This window comes from Nicotiana tabacum, chromosome 11 (genome assembly GCF_000715075.1).
Source record: "Nicotiana tabacum cultivar K326 chromosome 11, ASM71507v2, whole genome shotgun sequence".
Taxonomy (NCBI): domain Eukaryota; kingdom Viridiplantae; phylum Streptophyta; class Magnoliopsida; order Solanales; family Solanaceae; genus Nicotiana; species Nicotiana tabacum.
The window spans coordinates 46,450,723-46,469,976 of NC_134090.1; the positions used below are offsets into that span (position 1 = coordinate 46,450,723).

General features: G+C 41.8%; 1 pseudogene; it reads left to right on the top strand.

The window, feature by feature from the left end:
• The first annotated feature begins 6,577 nt into the window (after positions 1-6,577).
• On the top strand, positions 6,578-18,781 carry LOC107763576 (cytochrome P450 71AU50-like; annotated as a pseudogene).
• Positions 18,782-19,254: the final 473 nt, after the last annotated feature.

Here is a 19,254-nt window from a genome sequence, read left to right on the forward strand (position 1 = left end):
TGAATCATTGATCTCTAGGCCATCACGAGGCTTCCCCTCCTCCTCCAAGCGGGACAAGTGGTCCGCCACTTGGTTTTCACTACCCTTCCGGTCCGCAATCTCTAAATCAAACTCTTGAAGTAACAAAACCCATTGCATCAGTCTAGGTTTGGAATACTTCTTTATCATCAAGTATCGGAGTGCGACATGATCGGTATGAACTATGACCTTGGCACCCAAGAGATATGGCCGAAATTTCTCCATTGCGAAAACAATAGCCAAAAGCTCTTTCTCAGTCACCGTGTAGTTCACTTGAGCATCATTCATTGTCTTGCTCGCATAGTACACCAGATGAAACATTTTGTTCACTCTTTGATCCAAAACTGCCCCAACTGCAACATTGATTGCATCATACATGAGCTCAAAAGGCAAGCTCCAATTGGATGCGGTAATAATAGGGGTGGTGGTCAACTTGTGGTGGAGAGGTTCAAAGGCTTGCATACATCTCTCATCGAACACGAACTTGGCATCTTTCTCTAATAACTTGCATAAGGGGTTCACTACCTTCGAAAAGTCTTTGATAAATCACCGGTAGAACCCCACATTCCCAAGAAAACTTCTCGCTCCCTTGATAAAGGTAGGGGGACGGAGCCTTGAAATCACATCAATATTTGCTTTGTCAACCTCTATACCATGCTTTGAAATTTTATGCCCAAGAACTATGCCCTCTTCCACCATGAAGTGGCATTTCTCCCAATTAAGAACAAGATTGGTTTCTTCACAACGGGCCAACACTCTATCAATATGTTCAAACATTCCTCAAATGAATCACCAACAACACTAAAGTCATCCATGAACACCTCCAAAATATCTTCCACCATATCGATGAAAATGGCCATCATACACCACTGGAATGTAGCCGGTGCATTACACAACCCAAAAGGCATCCTAGAGAAGGCAAAGGTGCCATATGGACAAGTGAATGTGGTCTTCTCCTGATCTTTCGAAGCAATCAAGATTTGGTTGTATCCAGAACACCTATCCAAGAAACAGTAGAAGGCACGCCCAGCAAGTCGATCTAACATCTGATCAAGAAAAGGCAATGGAGAGTGATTCTTGCGGGTCACTTTATTCAACTTGCGGTAGTCCATGCATACCCTCCACCCAGTGATAGTCTTGGTAGGAATCAACTCATTTTACGAATTTGCATCCATGGTCATGCCACCCTTCTTCGGCACACATTGCACCGGCGAAGTCCAAGAGCTATTAGAGTTGGGGTACACAACCCCGACATCCAACCACTTGATCACCTCCTTTTTCACAACTTCTTGCATTGCCTCGTTCAACCTCCTTTGATGTTCCAAGGAGGGCTCTGCATCATCTTCCAGAATAACCTTGTGCATATAGAATGTGGGGCTTATCCCCCGAATATCAACTAAGGTCCATCCAATTCCCTTCTTCCTCTTTTGAAGCACCACCAATGTAGCATCAACCTGCATGTTAGTAAGACGAGAAGAAAGAATAACTGGCAAAGTTGAATTAGGGCCTAAGAACTCATACCTGAGGTGTCGAGGCAACAACTTTAACTCCAACACCAGAGGTTCCTCAATTGAAGGTTTTGTTGGTGACATCTTCCTATTCTCAATATCCAAAGAGAGTTTCCTAGGATCATAAGAGTAAGAGCCCATTCCATGTAAAACATTCACGCACTCCACTCGGCCTTCATTTTCATTTACATCAAGATTTAACAATACGGCGCACTGGTATCATCAACTATCACTGCCGTGACAAGGTCCACAAAAGAGCACACTTCAAAACTGTTGGGCTGCTTCATTGACTTGCACACATGAAAGACCACTTTCTCATCACCTACCCAGAAGGTGAGTTCCCCTGCTTCCACATCAACTAAGGCCTTCCTAGTAGCAAGGAAAGACCTTCCCAGTATGATTGGAACTTCATAATCTACCTCACAATCCAAGATCACAAAATCAGCTGGCAAGATAAATTTGTCCACTATGACAAGAACATCATCAATAATACCCAATGATCTCTTCATCATTCTATCCGCCATTTGCGATCTCATGGAAGTCGGCCTCGGTTGCCCAATACCCAAAGTCTTGAAAACCGAGTAGGGCATCAAGTTGATACTTGCCCCCAAATTACATAGAGCTTTAGCAAAGTCCGCACTCCCAATGGTGCAAGGAATGGTGAAAGCACCGGGATCTTCAAGCTTCAGGGCCATTGAGTGCACTATTGCACTAACTTGGTGGGTCATCTTGATAGTTTCGTAATCCATGGATCTTTTCTTTGTCACCAAGTCCTTCATGAATTTCGTATATCCCGACATTTGTTCAAGATCCTCCACCAAAGGCACATTAATGGATAAGCTCTTCGTCATGTCAATAAACTTCTTAAACTGATTCTCATTTTTTTTATTTGCGAGCCTTCGAGGATAAGGTGGGGGTGGCCTTGGCAAAGGAGCCTTGGATTTAGGCACAACCATTTCTGGCATGTCTATTACGTGTTCCCTAGACGGGTTCATGCATTTTGAGTCTCCACCTCGGTATCTTGAATATCAATCCTCACTTCTTCATTCACGTTCTCATCAACCACATTTTCAACCACCAAAGGAATTTCATCTTCTTGCAACTCAACTTCATCACTCAAAATTTGTTTTTGTTTGGAGGCATTCACATAACCGTCTCGTCCACTCCTTGTAGTTACCGCCATAACATGATTGTTCCCACCCTTCGGGTTAACTACTGTATCACTTGGTAGAGCCCCCTTAGGATGAGTTTTCAAGGATTGTGAGATTTGGCCTAATTGAACCTCCAAGTTTCTGATTTAAGTACCGTGGGAAGCCAACTGAGCATCAGAGTCTGCATTCTTTTTCATCATCTATAACATTATTTCAATTCTCCCCATTTTGTTGTTGGAAGAACTAGGACCTTGGGATAGAAATGGGGGTGGATTGTTCGGTTGTTGATACATTGGGGGCCTTTGAAAGCCTTGCCCCCGATTTCCTTGATTGCCATTGTTCCAACCTCTCTGATTGTTGTTACCACCCCAATAGTTGTTGTTGCCATTCTAATTACCCTGATTGTTCTGATTGCCCCAATTGGAGTTTTGGTTGTTGTTCTCCTAGTTACTATTCCCTTATTGTTGTTGATTGCCCCAATTGTCTTGGGGTCTCCATTGTTGTTGGTTGGAATAATTACCCCTTTGGCCTTGATAGTTGTTCACATATTGCACCTCTTCATTCTTCTCATCATAACCATCATCTTGGAATCCACCACAATCATTGTCAAATTGATCCGAACTCCCTTGGTTTTGTTGACCTCTTTGTCTTCTTTTGTTCACTAGCATGTTGACACCCTCCATAGCATTTACTTGGCGCAAATTTTGAACCTGTTGTAACTGTGCCTTTGCTAGCTAGTTCATTGTAGTTGTCAGCTCTACTATAGCCTGCCCGTGGTCATGAAGCTCTTTGTGCAAGTGAGTGACCATAGGGTCACCCTATGGCACATTGGCTCTACTTTACGAAGCGGAGGACGTGTCAGCTATCTCGTCAAAAATATCACAAGCCTCATCATAAGACAGCTTCATGAAATTGCTCCCAGCAAGTTGGTTCACTATGTACTGATTTGTTGTGTTAATGCACCGATAGAAGGTCTGTTGGTTCATTGCCTCAGTCATATCATTGTTCGGGCATTCCTTTACCATGGTTCTATATCTCTTTCAAATCTCATGTAGTGGTTCGGTGGGCTCCTGCTTAAATGTTAAGATCTCATCTCTGAATGCTGTCATGTGCCCCGGTGAGAAAAACTTTGCAATGAATGTATCAGCTAACTCATCCCAAGCAATGATGGAATGGTTGGGAAGTCGTTCAAGCCAATCTAATGCCTTCTCTTTAAGTAAGAAAGGGAATATTCTCAACCGAAGTGCATCCTCTGACACATTAGTTTGCTTGCTCCCCCAACAGGTATCCATGAAATCCTTGGGATGTTTGTAAGCATTCTGATTGGCAGCGCCCGTGAAATACCCACGCTGCTCCAGTAATGTCAGCCTCAGATTTGTAATTTGAAAATTGCCCGCCAGGATCCGGGGTGGGACAATTACACTAGCATATCCTTGGTTGGGAAGCACTCGAGGAGCCACTCTTGGAGGTGGCGGGGGAGGGTCTGGAATATTATCATTGGCATGGCGGCCTCCCCTTTGTCCTTGAGGAACAATAGGAACCTCATCATCAATATTTTCATCTACCTCCTCCCCCAGAGAAAGATCTTCAAGAGGTGGGTTGTTTGCTGCCATTTTTTACCTGATGTTGTGAGACACACAAATTAGTAACATAGAAGGAAAGAAGAACAATACACAAAACTATTTAGATAGATAGCCAAAACCATTAGCTCCCCGGCAACGACGCCAAAAAGTGATCGGTGCCAACCCTACACTACTACAAAGTAGCGAGATTGGTCGAAGCAACTTTTACCCGAGATGCTCGGGATCGATTTCCACAGGGAGCTAGAAATGGAAATTGGGTTTCTATCTAAATTAGAGATGCGTAATTGCTCTTAGTTGCACTTCTAATCATAGTTGGTCTTTTGATTACTTCTAATATTATGCTAATAAGATGCTAAACTAAGCTAAGAGCAAGATACTTGAAAGGTTGTCGAAATAGTTAAGAAAGCACTAGGGAAGTGACTTTCTCCTAGGTGGATACTTGACGGGTTCTCGAGTCTAAGGCTAGGTTGTCATGTTGTGGATTACGATATAACCAATGCACTAAACTTCTAACTCTATACCTCTCGGTAGTTTGAGTCATTTTGCCCCAATTGACTTTTTCAAGACCAATTGGGTATGATAATTTGTGCAAGCAATTTAGGTTCAAGTCGGGTATTACTATCTCTAGGTTTAACCCTTTAATTGGGGCTATCAATCTCTTGAATACGCCCCAATTCCTTGTTGGGCAAATTTTCCTAGACTCAAGTTCTCTTTCTCAAGAAGAACCCAAGTCAAATAGGCACAAATTAGTGTTTGCAACCACTAATTCAACATGGAAAACATAAATTAGTCCAAATATCAGTATAAATTTTCCTTGTTGTTTTATTTAGTGTATAGGTTATAGTGTAAGTGACCTGCCTTAGCCTCGTCACTACTTTGTCGAGGTTAGGCTCGGTACTTATAGAGTACATGGGGTTGGTTGTACTCATACTACACTCTGCACTTCTTGTGCAGATTTTGGAAGCGATCCCCGGGGTAGTCATTAGCGTGTTCAGGTTGGCTAGCTTTGCATAGACTTGAGATACAGCTGCTCTGCATCCGTCGTTCCAAGAGTCCCCTTTTCTTTCTGTTTGTTGTGTATTTTCCCTCAGACAACTTTATGTTTAATTCAGATCCTTATTTGTACTATTCTAGTAGCTCGTGCACTTGTGATACCGGGTCCAGGGTTGTAGATATTTTAGTTGTTATGGTTTCCACACTTTATTTTAGATTATTACAGTTATTTCAGTTCTTTCTTATCATTTAATTTGAACTATTGAAAATGGATAAATTATTCTAATGTTGTCTTGCCTAGCAAGTGAAATGTTAGGCGTCATCACGGTCCCGATGTTGAAAATTCCGGGTTATGACAACTTTACTCTAGCTGTTTATTTCATTTTATTTCAGACAGTTATGTTTTCATTCAGAATATTAATTGCAGTACTTTAGTCGCTCGTGAACTTGTGACACCAGTTCTGGGATTTGATATCGCCGTTAGTTTAGTTTATGCACTCTATTTTAGTTTATTTCAGCTTATTGGTTCTCATTTAATTGGAATTGTTAAAAATGGCTAATACCTATATCTAATGTTGGCTTGCCTAGCAAGTGAAATGTTAGGCGACATCACGGTACCGAGGGTGAGAATTTCGGATCGTAACAATAAGTTACTCATGAAGTGGTTTTGATGACATCTATAACTACCCAACCCACTAGTGATATTCTTCGTTTTGAGTCTAAGCCATTTCAACTTTTATAATACGCCACTAAGATTTAAGACTTGTCTCCCTATATACCCAACATCTCTCGTGCTATACCACCTGTAGCTTTATTACTTTTCCATGTCAAACATCTTCATATATCTTTTTTTTTCCTCATACCAAATATTTTCATCTTTTTTTTCATACCAAACATCTTCATCTTGACTACACTTTTTTCACCATTTGGGCAAATATTTCTGTAAAAGGAACACGTTGGGTAGACTATCTGACTTTCTTACTTCAAATTGTATAATTATATTGAAAGTAAAAAGCAATATATATTTCATAAAGGATCACTTACCTTATATAAGCATTTTGTTTTAACGACAAATCACTCAAAATAACAATAGTGTTTTGACACGATTAAAATACATAGTTCACCAAGAAAAATTACGTATACTAGTAAAAGATAGAATTTTCCTTTTCCACAATTAATTAGTAGGTGAATACTCGGTAAGAATGGCGGCCGCGCGTTTACATAATTTTTTTCTTATATAAATATGTGTTCTCTGCTGCTACTTTCATAATTATCTAACCCATAATCATACAAAACACTAGCAAATATTATTGTCCTATTGGCCATGGCTTTTATGTTGGCAACAGTAATTTTTGCTCTTATTGTATTATTCATCTTCCATAAGTTACTAAATATCAAGAACAAGAAGAAACTTCCTCCTGGCCCAAAAGGGATTCCTATATTAGGACATCTCCATCTTTTAGGTGAAAATCCAACCCAAGATTTCTACAAATTATCCAAAAAACATGGTCCTATTATGTACCTGTCACGACCCTATCCCCGAACCCGATCGTGATGGCGCCTCTCGTGAAGAGAAGGCCAGCCAATTAAACCCAATTCACTTGTTAAAGCAATTAAATAACATAAAAGCAGTCTAAAACATGATATAGCAATTCTAGGTAGCGAATAATGTCAATAAAGTGCGGAAGTACAACCCAAAACAGCCCTAACCGGGATGTCACAAGTCACGAGCATCTATGAGCCATAATACAAGTCTGCTAAGGTCATAAACTATTACAAATGTTTGAAAAGGAACAAAAATTCTAGAAGAGTAGAGACACGGGCTGCGGATGTCTTCAGCTACCTCGTAATCTCCGAAAGGCTCGCCTAAAACTAGAGGAAATCAGCACTCCGGAGCGGAACCAGCAACGCCTGAATCTGCACATAGGGGTGCAGGGAGTAAAGTGAGTACTCCAACTCAGTGAGTAACAAAGGTAACTAATGACTAAAAGTAAGAAAACACATAAGGCACAAGGCATTCTATAATGAAGCAGTAAAAATCATTTAAAAACAGTAAGCCGGTGAAAAGTCGAGTAAAATCCTCTTTCAACAAGTAAACAAGTAATTGAAAGGTAATTAAGATAAAGCAAACAAATAGAAGTTCGCCCCTCGGGAACAATATCAGCAAAATCCATCCCTCGGGCAACATCTCAGAATAGTACCAGCCCCTCGGGCTCAATCTCAGAACAATACCAGCCCCTCGGGCTCAATCTCACGTCACAATGGGTACCCGCACTCACTAGGGGTGTACAGACTCCTGGAGGGGCCCCTTACGGCCCAAGCGCAATAACAAGCCATCTCGAGGCATCAAATCTAGGCCCTCGTCCTCATATCAATCAAGCCACCTCATGGCGAATATATATCTCAAGCCCTCAGCCTCAAATCAGTATCAGTGTTTCCTCATAATATAGGCCCTTAGCCTTACTCAGTCAAAAATCATCACAAGCCTCTCGGGCAATAGTAAAACGGTGTTTCTCAGCCGAAACATAATTTAAAATATCATTTAAGTCTTAAAACTGAGTAAACATGGCTGAGTATGAAAACAGTGGGAAATAACATAACTGAGCTCAAGTAATAAGTCAAAACAGTGAGGAAACTCAATAAATAGCCCCGAAGGGTTCAAATAGTTGGCTCTGGGCCCAATTATGGCATTCAACCCAAATAATGATGATAGCAAATAGTTTTCAATCAAATACGCGGTAAAATCATCAATCGGGATGGACCAAGTCACAATCCCCAATAGTGCACGGCCCCATGCTCGTCATCAAGCGCGTGTCTCACCTCAACATAGCACTACGATGTGCAAATCCGGGTTTCAAACTCTCAGGACATCATTTACAATCATTATTCACCTCGAACCGGCTAAATCTCTAGCTTGCAACGCCCTTGCCCCTCGAATCGACCTCCACACACGTCGAATCTATCCAAAATCAGAACGAGGACGTCAAAATATGCTTAGGGAACAAAACCCAAGGGAAAACAATCAATAATGGGCACAAATCCCGAAATTAGAAAAATCCAAGCCCTGAGCCCACTTCTCAAAATTCAGAAATTTTTACATCATTAGATTCCTTATCTCCCCACGAGTTCATACATATCAAAAGTTCTCAAATCACACCCCAAATGGTCCTCCAAATCCCCAATCAAAAGTCCAATTTCTCAAGCCCTAGTTCTTCAATTTTAGGCTTAGCTTTCATGATTTTCTAGGTAGAATTCACATAATAATCGAGTTTTTAGTCCAAGAATCTTACCTCCCAACGTTTCCACTTAAATCCCTCTTCAATTTCCTTGAAAATTTTCAAAAAACAAGAAACTATGGGTGAAATAAGCCCCAAAATCGCGAACAAGACGACTTAAAAACATTCTGCCCAGGCCTATATTTCCTTCTTCGCGAACGCAGTGAAACCCACGCGTTCGCGAAGCACAAACTCGCGTTGACCAACTTTTCCTTTATGCGAACGCGTAATGACCATCGTGAATGCGATGCTTCGTCCAACTTAACCTTCGCAAACACGCTCACTCATCCGCGAAAGCGATGAACACTGGACCTCGAACCCATTTGACCCAATTTCCTCTATGCGATCGCGAAGACCTTCTCGCGAACGCGATGCACCACGTGCCAGCCTTTCGTGAACGCGAAGGCTTAATAAACGCGAGGCTCCACTCGCAAACGCGAAGGGTAAAATCCCTGCAACAGCTGAACAACATTTTCTGCAATCTTTTCCAACTTCAAATGATCCGATTGACCACCCGAAACTCACCCGAGGCCCCCGGGACCTCAACGAAGGCACCAACACATCTTAAAACCCCATTCAAACATATTCCAATCATCAAAACACCTCAAACAACATCAAATCACCCAAAACACATCGGATTCAAGCCTAAGTTTCTAAAATCTTCCGAAATACGCTTTTGATAAAAAACCGAACCAAACCATGTCTGAATGACCTGAAATTTAACACACACATCTTAAATGACACAACAAAGATACTGCAACTCTCGAAATTCCATTCGGACCCCTATATCAAAATCTCGCCTATCAACCGGAAATCGGCAAAATATCAACTTCGCCAATTCAAGCCTAATTCTACTCCGGACCTCCAAAATCCATTCTGATCACACTCCTAAGTCATAAATCACCTTCCAAAGCTAACCAAACCATCAGAACTCACATCCGAGCCCTCTAATACATAAGTCAACATCCGGTTGACTTTTCCAACTTAAACCTTCTTAAAAGAGACTAAGTGTCTCAAATCTTATCAAAACCACTCCAGACTCGATCCGAGCTAACCGATACCGCAAAATACGGAGCGACAACTCATGAGACGACTGGCCGGGTCGTCATATCCTCCCCAACTTAAACAAACGTTCGTCCTTGAACGAGTCAAGAAACATACCTGAAGCCTCAAATATGTGAGGATATCTGCTCCGCATCTCCCGCTCGGTCTCTTAGGTGGCCTCTTCCACGGGCCGACCTCTCCACTGCACTTTCACCGAAGTTATATCATTTGACCTCAACTTTCGAACCTGACGACCCAAAATAGCTACTGGCTCCACATCATAGGTCAAATCATCATCCAACTTAACCGTGCTAAAATCCAGAACATGAGACAGATCCCCAATATACTTTCGGAGCATAGAAACATGAAATACCGGATGCACACTCGACAAGCTGGGTGGCAAAGCAAGCTCATAAACCACCTCCCCAATCCTCCGAAGCACCTCAAAAGGTCCAATGAACCGTGGACTCAATTTCCCTTTCTTCCCAAATCTCATAACACCCTTCATGGGTGAAACCTTCAGTAGAACCTTCTCGCCCACCATGTAAGACAGATCTCGAACCTTCCTGTCAGCATAACTCTTTTGCCTCGATTGTGTTGTACGAAGCCTCTCCTGAATCACTTTGACCTTCTCCAAGGCATCCTACACCAAATATGTCCCCAATAGCCTAGCCTCACCGGGCTCGAACCAACCAACTGGAGATCTACACCGCCTCCCATACAAAGTCTCATATGGAGCCATCTGAATACTCGACTGGAAGTTGTTGTTATAAGCAAACTCTGCAAGCAGTAGAAACTGATCCCATGACACTCCGAAATCAATAACACAAGCACGCAACATGTCCTCTAATATCTGAATAGTGCGTTCGGACTGCCCATCCATCTGAGGGTGAAAAGCTATGCTCAACTCAACCTGAGTACCCAACTCTTAGTGCACAGATGTCCAAAACTGCGATGTAAACTGAGTTCCTCTATCTGAAATGTTGGAAACTGGGACACCATGCAAACGAACAATCTCCCGGATATAGATCTCTGCCAACCGCTCTGAAGAATAGGTAGTATACACAGCAATGCAGTGCACGGACTTGGTCAACCGATCCACAATCACCCAAATAGCATCGAACTTTCTCAAAGTCCGTGGAAGTCCAACGACAAAGTCCATAGTGATCCTCTCCCACTTCCACTCTGGAATATCTATCCGCTGAAGCAAGCCACTCGGTCTTTGATGCTCATATTTCACCTGCTGACAATTGAGACACCGAGCTACAAATCCCACAATACCTTTCTTCATTCTTCTCTACCAATAGTGTTGCCTCAAATCCTAATACATCTTTGCAGCACCCGGATGAATGGAGTACCACGAGCTATGGGCCTCTTCCAGAATCAACTCCCGAAGCCCATCCACATTACATAAATCCGGCCCTGCATCCTCAACACCCCATCATCACTAGTGGTCACATCTCTGGCATCATCATGCTGAACTCTGTCCTCAAGGACAAGCAAATGCGGATCATCATACTGGTGCTCTCTGATGCGATTGTATAAGGAAGACCGAGAAACCATACAAGCCAATATCCGACTAGGCTCCGAAATATCTAATCTCACGACCAATTGGCCAAGGCCTGAACATCAATCGCAAGAGGTCTCTCCCCAATTCGAATATATGCCAAACTCCCCAGACTCACTGCCTTTCGGCTCAAAGCATCGGCCACCACATTGGCCTTTCCCAGAAGGTACAATATAGTGATATCATAATCCTTAAGCAACTCCACCATCTCCGCTACGTCAAATTAAGATCCTTTTGCTTGAACAAATGCTGAAGACTGCGATGATCAGTGAACACTTCACAAGATACGCCATACAAGTAATGCCTCCAAATCTTCAATGCGTGAACTATGGCAGCCAACTCCAAATCATGAACGGGGTAGTTCTTCTCATGGGGCTTCAACTGATGAAAAGCATAAGCAATAACTTACCCTCCTGCATCAACACATAACCAATCCCAACTCTCGAAGCATCACAATACATTGTATATGAACCTGAAGCTGATGGCAAAACCAACACTGGAGCTGTGGTTAAAACTGTCTTGAGCTTTTGAAAGCTCTCCTCACACTCGTCCGACCATACAAATGAAGCACCCTTCTGAGTCAACTTGGTCAAGGGTGATGAGATGGATGAGAATCCCTGAACAAATGGACGATAATAGCTTGCCAAACCAAGAAAGCTGCAAATCTCTGTGGCTGAGGACGGTCTGGGCCAACTCTAAACTGCCTCTATCTTCTTCGGATCAACCTGAATACCCTCGCTGGACACCACGTGCCCCAAGAAAGCCACTGAACTGAGCCAAAACTCACACTTGGAGAACTTTGCATAAAGCTTCTCCTCCCTCAATCTCTGCAACACAACTCTCAAATGCTCCACGTGCTCCTCCTGAATACGCTAATATACCAGAATATCATCAATGAAGACTATGACAAACGAACCGAGATAAGGCCAGAACATGATGTTCATCAAATGCATGAACGTTGTTGGGGCATTGGTCAACCCAAAAGATATCACCAAGAACTCATACTGACCATATCGGGTCCTGAAAGCCGTCTTAAGAATATTCGAGTCCCTGATCTTCAACTGGTGATAACCTGAACGAAGATCAATCTTGGAAAACACCCTCGCTCCCTAAAGCTGGTCAAATAAATTATCAATGCGAGGCAAAGGATACTTGTTCTTAATTGTTACCTTGTTTAATTGCCTATAATCAATGCACATTCTCATTGTTCCATCCTTCCTCTTCACAAACAGAATCGGCGCACCCCAAGGTGACACACTAGGCCGAATAAACCCTTTATCAAGGAGTTCCTGAAGTTGTTCTTTTAATTCCTTCAACTCCGCTGGTGCCATATGATACAACGGAATAGAAATGGGCTGAGTGCCCGGCACCAGGTCAATACCAAAATCAATATCCCTATCTGGTGGCATGCTCGGCAGGTCTGTAGGAAACACATCGGGAAAATCTCTCACAACTGGAACAGAATCAATAATGGGAGCCTCAGCTCCGACATCCCTCACAAATGCTAGATATGAAAGGCAACCCTTCCCAACCACATACTGGGCCTTCAAGAAAGAGATCACTCTACTAGGAACATAATCAGTCACACCTCGCCACTCGATCTGTGGCACCCCCGGCATAGCCAATATGACTGTCTTAGCAAGATAGTCCAGAATAGAACGACACGGAGATAACCAATCCATTCCCAAAATGACATCGAAATCCACCATACTCACTAATAATAGATCCACTCGGGTCTTCAAACCCCTGATAGTCACCATTCACGATCGGTATACACGGTCTACAATAACAGTATTTCCCACCGGGGTAGATACATGAACAGGTGAAGCAAGAAACTCACGGAGCGAAAGTATAATGACACATAAGAAAAGGTGGAACCAGGATCAAATAATATAGAGGCATCTCTGTGGCACACTGAAACAATACCTGTAATGATAGCATCTGAAGCAATAACATCGGGTCTGGCTAGAAGTGCATAGAAACGGTCCTAGCTGCCACCTGATCGACCTCCCGTACGCCTCAAACTGGAACAAACATAGCACATAGCCATGCAATCCACTAATACATAGCAGACTCCTCCACTTGGCTCGAAGCCATAGATCAAAACATACTTTATAACTCATAATGCATATACTCTATTGCTGCCACAGTTTTATATTGAGATTAAACTCGATCCTTCATAAGTTCGTGAAACACAGACCATCTGGTACTTTAACTCTTATACAAATTTCGCATTCACTCTCGTAACAGTTAAACCCACTATCTTAAGCGACCCAAACTTAAATTGCAACACATATATTTCACTTATAAATGAGATCTTCTAACGGACAACATAAGGATCACACAACCTCAGAACACTTCTCAGGAGATAACACACTTGCTTTGCCTCAACCTAGCATTTTTGTATACCTTCCACCGTCATAAACATTACGCAGTCACCTAAACTTCCTGAGTCTGAACTAAGACCGCAACATGAAATTTACTCCACTCCCAACTAGGAAACATGTAAATATTCTTCACACACCCATAACTCGGGGCTATACCTCAAATCAAGATAAAAATTGAGCACATAATAGTCCTTCTATCCTCCAGCAGACCCTTCTCGCGCTTCCAAATCACATGAATATATCTCAGAGTCACATCACACTCATCATGTATTTATCCAGTCATCACCTCTCTTAATAGGGACACAATAGAATATATGGATTCAGAAACACGCGCTCACGAAATCAATAGCTCAGGGCTCAAGCTATAGGCAAAAATTTGGCCTCGAGTCCTCTAGACTGGCCCAACATCAATGCATAGAGATCATATCTCGCTGCTCGATCAGGGAATCACAATCCATCGATGCATATCCGATACCGAGCACTCATGCGCGTATACGAACGCGTGGAAGGAATTCTAATAGTTACTTTTAAAGCTGAATCAAGGACACACGATAAGAATTCAAGAATGTGAAATTATTCCTAAAGGTTCTGCAGCCTCTCGAGGATAAATAAAGACGTCTCTGTACCGTTCCACGTGACTCTACTAAACCTGCTCATGACTCGTGAGACCTATGTAACCAAGGCTCTGATACCAGCTTGTCACGACCCTATCCCCGAACCCGATCGTGATGGCGCCTCTCGTGAAGACAAGGGCAGCCAACTAAACCCAATTCACTTGTTAAAGCAGTTAAATAACATAAAAGCAGTCTAAAACATGATATAGCAATACTAGGTAGAGGATAATGTCAATAAAGTGCAGAAGTACAACCCAACACAGCCCTAACCGGGGTGTCACAAGTCACGAGCATCTATGAGCCATAATATAAGTCTGTTAAGGTCATAAACTACTACAAATGTTTGAAAAGAAACAAAAATGCTAGAGGAGTAGAGACATAGGGCAGCGGACATCAACAACTACCTCGTAATCTTCGAAAAGCCCGCCTGGAACTGGAGGAAATCAGCACTCTGGAGCAGAACCAGCAACGCCTAAATCTGCACATAGGGGTGCATGGAGTAAAGCGAGCACTCTAACTCAGTGAGTAACAAAGGTAACTAATGACTGAAAGTAAGAAAACACGTAAGGCACAAGGCATTCTATAATGAAGCAGTAAAAATCATTTAGAAACAGTAAGCCATGAAAAGTCGAGTAAAATCCTCTTCCAACAAGTAAACAAGTAATTGACAGGCAATTAAGATAAAGTAAACAAATAGAAGTTCGCCCCTCGGGCATAGTATCAGCAAAATCCACCCCTCGGGCAACATCTTAGAACCGTACCAGCCCCTCGGGCTCAATCTCAGAACAATACCAGCCCCTCGGGCTTAATCTCACGTCACAATGGGTACCCGCATTCACTGGGGGGTGTACAGACTCCTGGAGGGGCCCCTTAGGTCCCAAGCGAAATAACAAGCCATCTCGTGGCATCAATTCTAGGCCCTCGGCCTCATATCAATCAAGCCACCTCATGGCGTATATATATCTCAGGCCCTCAGCCTCAAATCAGTATAAATATTTCCTCATAATATAGGCCCTTGGCCTTATTCAGTCAAAAATCATCACAAGCCTCTCGGGCAATAGTAAAACGGTGTTTCTCAGCCCAAACATCATTTAAAATATCATTTAAGTCTTAAAACTGAGTAAACATGGCTGAGTATGAAAACAGTGGGAAATAACATGACTGAGCTCAAGTAACAAGTCAAAACAATAGGGAAAATTAATAAATAGCCCCGGAAGGTTCAAATAGTTGGCTCTAGGCCCAAATGTGGCATTCAACCCAAATAATGATGATAACAAATAGTTTTCAATCAAATACGCGGTAAAATCATCAATCAGGACGGACCAAGTCACAATCCCCAATAGTGCACGACCCCACGCTCGTCATCAAACGTGTGTCTCACCTCAACATAGCACTACGATGTGCAAATCTGGGGTTTCAAACCCTCAGGACATTATTTACAATCATTACTTTGCTCGAACCGGATAAACTCGCGATGCCCTTGCCCCTCGAATCAGCCTCCATCCGAACGAGGACGTCAAAATATGCTAAGGGAACAAAGCCCAAGCGAAAACAATCATTAAAGGGCACAAATCCCAAAATTACCAAAACCCAAGCCCCGGGCCCACTTCTTAAAATTCAGAAATTTTCACATCATTAGATTTCTTATCTCCCCACGAGTTCATACATATCAAAAGTTCTCGAATCAGACCTCAAATGATCCTCCAAATCCCCAATCAAAAGTCCAATTTCTCAAGCCCTAGTTCTTCAATTTTAGGCTTAGCTTTCATGATTTTCTAGGTAGAATTCACATAATAATCGAGTTTTTAGTCCAAGAATCTTACCTCCCAACGTTTTCCCTTGAATTCTTCTTCAGTTTCCTTCAAAAATTTCCAAAAACGAGCAGCTATGGGTGAAATAAGCCCCAAAATCGCGAACAAGATGACTTTAAAACATTCTGCCCAGGCCTATATTTCCTTCTTCGCGAACGCGGTCAAATCCACGCGTTCGCGAAGCACAAACTCGCGTTGACCAACTTTTCTTCTATGCGAATGCGTAATGTCCATCGTGAACGTGATGCTTCGTCCATCTTAACCTTCACGAACGCGCTCACTCATTCGCAAACGTGATGAACACTGGACCTCGAACCCATCTGACCCAATATCCTCTACGCAATCGCAAGGACCTTCTCGCGAACGCGATGCACCACCTGCCAGCCTTCCGCGAACGCAAAGCCCTTCTCGCGAACGGGAAGGCTTAATTCTTGCCTTCCTCAACTGCCTCTTCGCGAACGCGAGGCTCCACTCGTGAACGCGGCGGGCAAAATCGCTGCAACAGCTGAACAACATTTTCTGCAATCTTTTCCAACTTCAAATGATCCGATTGACCACACGAAACTCACCTGAGGCCCTCGGGACCTCAACCAAAGGTACCAACACATCCTAAAACCCCATTCAAACTTGGTCCAATCATCAAAATACCTCAAACAACATCAAATCACCCAAAACACATCAGATTCAAGCCTATGTTTCTAAAATCTTCCGAAATACGCTTTTGTTCAAAAACCCAACCACACCACATCCGAATGACCTAAAATTTTACACACACCCCCAAATGACACAACGAAGCTACTGCAACTCTCAAAATTTCATTCTGACCCCTATATCAAAATCTCGCCTATCAACCAGAAATCGCCAAAATATCAACTTCGCCAATTCAAGCCTAATTCTACTCCGGACCTCCAAAACCCATTCCGATCACACTCCTAAGTCATAAATCACCTCCCGAAGCTAACCGAACCATCGGAACTCACATACGAGCCCTCTAATACATAAGTCAACATCCGGTTGACTTTTCCAACTTAAACCTTGTTAAAAGAGACTAAGTGTCTCAAACCTTATCAAAACCACTCCGGACTCGATCCGACCAACCTGATACCACAAAACACGGATAGCGAAGCACAAAGAGCATAAATAGAGAAAACAGAGTGGCAACTCATTAGACGACTGGCCTGTTCGTCACAGTACCTTAAATTAGGATTAGTGCCAACTTATGTTATATCTTCTCCTGAATCAGCTGAAAAAATCCTTAAAACATATGATCATGTCTTTGCTAGTAGGCCTCATAATGAGACAGCTCAAGACATCTCTTATGGCCAATGGAATTTAATTTTTTCTAAGTATGGAGCTTACTAGCGTAACATGAGAAAATTATGCACAGTTCACTTGTTGAGTAACCACAAGATTAACTCGTATCGATCAACGAGAAGTGAAAAAGTTGCCCTTATGATCAAATCAATTAAACCATCAGCTCAAGATGGTGGTGTTGTTGATCTTAGTGCTAAGGTTTCACCATTGAGTACCAACTTGAGTTGCTTAATGGTTTTTGGAAAAAAAATTCATGGATGAGGATTTGGACAAAAGGGGTTTTAAATCTTTAGTTCAAGAAGTTACACATTTAGTTGCAACACCAAATCTTGGTGATTTTTCCCCCTTTTTGGTGTTATTGACATCCAAGGCCTTACGCATCGTATGGAGAATATTTCTAAGTTATTTGATGAATTTGTTGAGAAGATTATTAATGAATATGTCCAGGCATCAGACAAGAAGAAAACTAAGGATTTTGTTGATACTATGATGTCCATTATGCAATCTGGAGAAGCAAAGTTCCAGTTTGATCGTCGCCATGTCAAAGCTGTCCTGCTGGTACGTTTATTCCCAATTTGAAATTTAAATAGTACTATAGCACTATTTTTAGTAAACTTAACTCGTGTAACGGTCAACAATCAATCAACATAACCTCAATTGCCACATTAATTATATTGGAGTCGGATGTATGAATCCTTTATATCTCTAGATTTTTCGTAATAATTAAATTATTTTCAACGCAAACAGTTAACTTACCTCAACTCTACTCCTTTATCCGGACTTGGAAGAAATATTGGCAAAACATGTTTAATGGAAATAATTTTTTTTTTATTCAGGACATGCTTGTAGCATCAATAGATACATCATCAACTTCAGTGGAGTGGATGCTCTCCGAACATCTCAAGAATCCTAATGTAATGGAAAAAGTCCAAAAAGAGTTAGAAGAAGTAGTTGGCCTAAACAGAATGATGGAAGAATCAGACTTAGACAATTTGAAATACTTAAACATGGTCTTCAAGGAGTCATTTAGGTTACATGCTGCAGCCCCATTACTACTTCATGAAGCAATGGAAGATTGTATAGTAGATGATTTCTACATACAAAAAGGATCACAAGCTATCGTCAATTCATATTCAATTCATATGGATCCTAATGTTTGGACTGAGGCTAACAAATTTTTGCCGGAAAGGTTTCTTGAAAGTAACGTAGACGTTCGTGGACGTGACTTTCAACTTTTACCATTTGGTTATGGAAGAAGAAATTGTCCGAGGATGCATTTGGCGTTGATTATTGTATGTTTGGTCGTCGCGCAATTAGTTCACTGCTTTGATTTGGACATGACTGAGAAATTTGGTATTGTGACTGGTAGAGCCAAGCATTTGATGGCTATTCCTACTTATAGGCTACACAACTGATTTTGGGAAATAAATTTTGGTACATCTATCGTTGTATGACGTTTGATCTTGTTACAAAGCACCTTGAGTGTTTTGATTAACATTTATGTCTTTACTTGTAATAGTACGGGAAAAACTAGAATAAATATGTTATCATTTTCGTTACTTCTAATAAATATATTCTAGAGGTGAAATCTTCTAGCTTTTCCTATTTGATCCGAAATCGATCAATCTAGCCATTAAATATTTGTGTGTATTAAATTTTCATTATTTTACAAATTATTTGATGGCCTCATGTTTATCTGCCAAGACAGAATCTTGACTCCTATTAAGGTTGAAAATGAGGAATCATCACTGAGATTTTTTAAGCAATATTCTCTATCTGTTCCACTTGAATTCATTTGGCATTAAAATATTCTTGTGACGGTTGTGATTCTAAATAATTAACTAATGATGTTATCCTAGCACAAGGACTGATGTTTGAATTGTTCTACGACAAAAAGTAGTCGCCCAATTCTTCACTCAACTGTCAGATCCTTCACCAGCAAACGATGTATATATAAAATTGTGATATAAGTAATACTTGAAATGATGA